At 34.4% G+C, this 6,000-nt stretch overlaps 1 protein-coding gene across 4 annotated transcripts in view; it reads right to left on the bottom strand.

Moving 5' to 3' along the window:
* ZFHX4 (zinc finger homeobox 4) overlaps window positions 1-6,000 on the bottom strand; it is a 178,378-nt gene that overhangs the window by 154,627 nt on the left and 17,751 nt on the right. The gene's annotated exons all lie outside the window — the stretch shown is intronic.

Here is a 6,000-nt window from a genome sequence, read left to right as displayed (position 1 = left end):
TGTATACAACAGCTGAGCAGAGGGGTCTGAAATTTTAGTGTTTATTTTCAGCTTATGACAGAGACTGTGTCTTGCTTTTATGCAGCAGGTAAGTAATCTTCATTCCCATCACAAGTCAGAGTGATAGAGCTCATCAATTTTTGAATATACACAGCAGTCAGTTTATTAGATATATTTTCAATTACATATAAAAGTTTGATTATATCCTGAAAACTATTGTTTTAGATATTCTAAGCATTCATATTTTCGCTGATCTCTTCATTTACGAGCAAGGGAAAGCCAACCTAATTTACACATTTTACTTTGCCAGACAATATATAAAGCTGTACACTGTTCCAATCTCACAGTGTGATTTTGAGATTTAAAAAAAAAAGTCCTTGCCTAGAAGTGTCTTCAGTGAAGGTCACTGAGATATTAAGTATGAAGGATGGTTGCTTAATTTTTTTAAACAAATCACATTTAATCTTGTCAGCTAAATCAAAGAGAGGAAGTGATCAGTTTAAGATACATCAGAAGATCTGCATAGATTGAAAATGAATCAAAATTAGTTTTGGTATCTGAGTTGGCTAAAATGACAGTTTAATTGCTCCTGAATCAAACATCACAAAGCTTAGTATGTAATTTTAATCACTGATGAGCTCCAGGTTAATTATGCTCATGGCAGGCATGCACTATACAAACCCATTGAAATAATCTGATCACAAAGAGCATGAAAAACTAACAATTTTCTAATTAGTCCAGAGACAGGCATGTTTACCTTTGCATTTGGCAAATCTACACAAACATATGTGCATCCTGAAGCAGCCAATATGTTTAACATAATCTACAGCTAAGGCCCTGTCTACACACAAAAACTATACTGGCTATAGTACAACCCACTTTCTGTGGATGCAGTTATACTAGTATAAGCACATTTATACCTGTATAACTTTTTCCCATAAAGGAAGGGGAACAAACTACACTGTTATAAAGGCATCTTTAAGTATAACTGCACCCACATTAGGAATTCTACTGCTGTAACTATTTCAGTTTTGTTTTTGTTTTTTAAATCACACTCTTAACTAAACACAGTGATATCGGTATAGAAAACTGTGTGTGGACCAGGCCAGATTAAAACAAGCAACTACTGTATTTTTAAGCAATGATAAAATGTTTTTTTTAATATTAAGATTAAATAACTCTCCTTTTCCCACAGTCATTAAATGATTAGCCAGGATGCAACCTCCTTAGCAGGTAAAACTAACTGAAACAGAGTGAATCAATGCACCAAGTGGGGCTAAATGGAACTGCCCCAGACTACTCTATCTGTAGCTTTCCTTTTACTTTAGGATGCTTGAAGGAAGTTCTATCTACATAACTGTATACCATAATACTACAGAATTCATAACACACAAACACTTGCCAGAATAGTCATGGGTATGCACACTGCACTTCAAGCAGACTGGTGTTTAATGTGCATTTAATAATTCTCGACAGATACAAAATGGGCTCTGCAGTGTATCATCTCACCATTCCCACTCCACAATCCCCCACAGAGTAGCTGTGCTGCTGTAATTTCCCTTCTGGAAGATTTAACAGAACCCGGCCTCACTTTTAAATCTACCATCACATAACTAAAGTAAAAAACAAAACCAGCATAGCATAAGTGTCCTAGTGTGTTTCCTGTTACTCTTTATTTAAAAAAAAAAATTAAATAAACTACCCATCTATAGCTATCAGTCTCCTTACCTAATTTCAGCCTTAATCAGACTCCTAAACAATGACATCAGCCTTCTGATCACAATTGTATAAACAAATGAGCATTTCACTCCAATTAAAACAAATACTAATTCTTTGAACTGATGAGAAAAAACACACCATAACCATAATGTATATTTTCATGCTTCAGCTGTTTACAGTCTTTGTGGCCATGTTTGTTATCAGGTTATTTAAATGAAATCATACCTTGATGAGGAATTAAAGATTACGGAGATGACTGAATGTACATGCTCTTAGAGATTACAGCATCTTCAGTGTTGAAAAAGAAACTTCTTTGGTTGCACGGACCCTTCTATCTAACTTATAATGAAGTCTAACAAAGTCATGAAAAAACACAACACACGGTCTGCTACTGAACCAAAACAGATTTTTTTTTCCAGAAAGTTCATGTAACAGGTTTCAGCCCACTTTACAAACTTAAGTACAATTTAAAGTGTTTATTAAACTATTTTGTCTTAAAATGTTGATGAACAATGCTTTTATATTTTAAATACTGACACATAAATGTTTATCCCTAGAGACATTAACAAGAAAACAAATCTTCTCCAGTGCTATCAGCTGGGATCACAGAAATACATACCTGCTGGTCTGCTTAGTATTTAAAGTTCTCTCAGTGATTCACAAGGCCAGTGATTCTGATCATTTTAAATCTTTTCCTCAAAAATAATGGCCCATATACAGAAAAACTTAAATTGCTAACCTCTGCCTTCCTCCTGGAGAAACTGTTCTCTAAATTCTGCTCTGCTAAATTACCAAAAACCCACCTACAAGCAGATGTGCTAATGAAAAGGGGGTGCTTTCTGAACAATAGGAGAATTCCTCTGCATTTAGAATGCCGTGCTCCCATTCGAACAAAGAATCAGAAATGCCAGTTTTACCTCTGTTTTTTAATTGAGATTGTCCCAGCCTCTTCTGCAGTCCAGTGAGACAGTGTTTGTGAAATGATTAAAAAGAACGTGATCTGATCAAGAGGACAGAATAATGGGAAAGGAATGTTAGGTTAGCCACAGTGCTAAGTGCTGGGAAAGAAGACCAAGAAGCTTCTTAGCCTATTGTTTTTATTCCCATCTGCTCTTTAGCCATCTCATAACACTTTGAGTCTTTATTTATGCTGTTTTAAAAATGGGTTAAAAGTTGCCCACTTACAACAGAATTTCGTAACAAGTTGAAAAAAATCTTTTTTAAAAAAAGAAAATAAATAAAAATCCTTGAATTATATCAAGTTTCCAAAAGGTCATCACTGTCTCTGCTGTGGCCTTTTCCCCATACCAAATCCTCTATCAATATGTCATAGTGAGTTAGGCAAAGACAAAAGAGAGGCTCAGTGTGAAAACTGCACATATATCTAATCCTGACAAAGCAATGAATAGGCCTTCACAAGTATAATTATACTTGTTTATTTGTTGCCACGTACAGAGGACTGATGAAAAAATCCATCAAAGTGGTATTATGCAGACACCAAGAGCTTCTTTTCTTTGGTTGCTAAAGCCACATTGAGGCTTAAATTCCTTATTGTTAAATTCAGAAGAAAGAAAGAAGGAAAAAAAGATTTTGGTTGGACTTTTTTTGCATCAATTGCTGACAGATCCTTTGTGTACAGCGCTGCATTATTAGCTGCATTAGCTAGAGACTTGCTCACACTGCTACTTCATTTTAGCCCATGTTGGAATCCATAATTATAAACTACTGTACGCACCACCTTTTAAACTGGGTGTGGTAGGAATTTAGCTGACCATGAGCTGAACAGATTTTAAACTGCCCTTTTTTTCACAATCACTCATTTTAGATAACCAAATACAGGTAAACTACCTGTACCAAAAAGTCTTACAGTTACATTTTTTTCTTATGCTTTTAACTGGGGGAAAATAGGATGTGGGCTTAAATAGCACAGAAGTGTCTTTTACTTCAGCCTGTTTCATGTAAAGGATACTTAATATTGTAGGCTACTGTATGTAAAGACATCTATACATCTGTCAGAAACTTGGTTTCAGTGTAGCAAAGCAACAACAAACAAAACAACCCCTCACCCCTCAAAAAAAAAACAACAACTCACACACCAAACAACAAAAACCATAAGAAATAGTAAGAGTTGAGGCAAATGCACAGAATTGTGAGGGTGGACTAGAAAGAAAAATATTTCTCAGACCAAATTATTAAGTAGCCATTACACTCTAATAGACCCTAAATCAAATAACTTAACAAACGCACATTTTAGGGTAGGAAAAAGAGCCAAATAAGCTTTTTCTTACAGGACAGAAATATATCAAAGTAAAAAGCAATCTGCATAGTTAATGTCTTTGTGAGCTTTCCAATTTAAAACAGAAAAGCTGTAATTTTTCTTTGCTGGCAATCTGGAAACACTCTGGAGTTAATTACAGCTGATTCTAAGTGAACCACACAAACAAAGACCAGTCTATGTCCAGACAATTATACTGCATTAACCAGCTTAGAGCTTCCTGCTGATGTTTCAGGGCTCTTCTATTACACCCTTCTACCTTCCCAGCACGATAGAAAATGCTTCTGCAAGGAGGAATTAATGAAGAGAACTGCAAAAGAATGTGTGATGACCTCTCCTGACATGGCAAAAACTTTCCAACCATGTCACGACAAAGGGGAGAAGGTAATTAAGTTTGAGTAGAGAGATGTAACCAAATATATTATGCATTTAAAACAGCAAATTTAAAAGGGGGAAAAATGAGACAATACTGAGTGTGGTATTCGACCAGATTATTTTCTCCTCTATTCCCCTTATGATCCTCAAGGCCTAAATCAGCTATCATTTCAGATGTTTTTTAACTTTTATAATGAAATCTCATGAGACTGATGTGTTCTCCCTCTCCCTCAAGATATGATAGTTTCTTTGTTTGCTACACTGAAGAACCAGTGAGAAAATGTACATGATGGCTATAATATTATAATAGATTTTGGAATTTTTAATTTAATTATAATGGTGAAAAACTGTTGCTTTACTCTCCTGTCTTCTTTCCACAGCTTTAATGAAACCACTGCAGCTGCTCTCTTTTTTGAGCAAGATCAGCAATCTCAGCCTGAACAAGCTATACTAGTTTTGTTTTGTTTCAGGAAAATGTAATAATCAGTATGCAAGATGAACCTAAGAAATAGGCTCATCTCTATAAACAAATTTTGGATCATTTTACCCATTTGATTTCTAGGTTTGCAAACACTCTAATTGAAAATTAATAGTTTGCATTGGTGTGAGACAAGAACAGGAACTCTAATTATCTGTAGTACCTCTTTCTGATTCTATCTTTGGTACTGTTTTGCTAGTGTTCTACCTGATACTGAGGTTTTGTAGTGATTACTTCATTAATGGGAAAGGATGGCCTAATCAGCTAACAGCTAGAAAACTGTTGCTTGCCAATACCAACAGAATATACCAACTTTCCTCCTTTCTTTCTTTTTAAAGGAAGGTGCAGATGAATGATAGTTACCCAATGAGCTATAAGTATTAATCACCTCCCTTTGTCTCATCTATGCAAAGTAGGATTAGAGTTAAAATTATGACTGCTTAATCCCTTTGATTTTCCTTTACTAAATAAATATTAATCTACAAATCAATCGGGTCCTGTATCATAATGCACACAATATAAACTATGAAAAGTTATATAAAGTATTCACTTTTACAAGCACATCATTAATGAAAAGAGTCCCCATGTACTCCCTTTTCACCCCCTCAAAAAAATCCCCATTAGATTTGGAAATTCAAATTAATAATCATGCTGAACATAAACTTTAACTATGGAATCCATTTGGTGTTTTTTAAAATAAATTTACTCCATTAATCATTTTAGGAATTAATAAATCATATTTACTGTGTTTATCCATATGTCAATAGTTCCAATCTGTAAAGCCTTCACAATTTAATCTCTTTAACTACAAAGTTAATTTACATTACACATTATTTTAAAATCACACACAAGAACATTATATAGAACTGGTTAGAAAATTAATCCTAATTGTCTTCACTAAAATCACACTGCTAATCTCTCTCACCTGCTCACAAACACTGGGAAATTAATAGCTTATTTTGAACAAGTTTTAAAAATTACAGAAGTGTTTCTTGTTTCATGAAATTTACCACTGGCTTCTGACTCTGAAAAAATATGATACACGGCACTTTAAAGAACAGTGTACAATGGAATAGTCTTTTAAAGTGTGTGAATTATCATAAATATTTTGTTTTTATTCACAGACAAGTGTTATTGCTGCAACATGCCACAC

This window comes from Gopherus flavomarginatus, chromosome 2 (genome assembly GCF_025201925.1).
Source record: "Gopherus flavomarginatus isolate rGopFla2 chromosome 2, rGopFla2.mat.asm, whole genome shotgun sequence".
NCBI lineage: Eukaryota > Metazoa > Chordata > Testudines > Testudinidae > Gopherus > Gopherus flavomarginatus.
The sequence above is the reverse complement of the archived record's forward strand: the minus strand, read 5'-3'. Positions and strand labels throughout refer to the sequence as shown.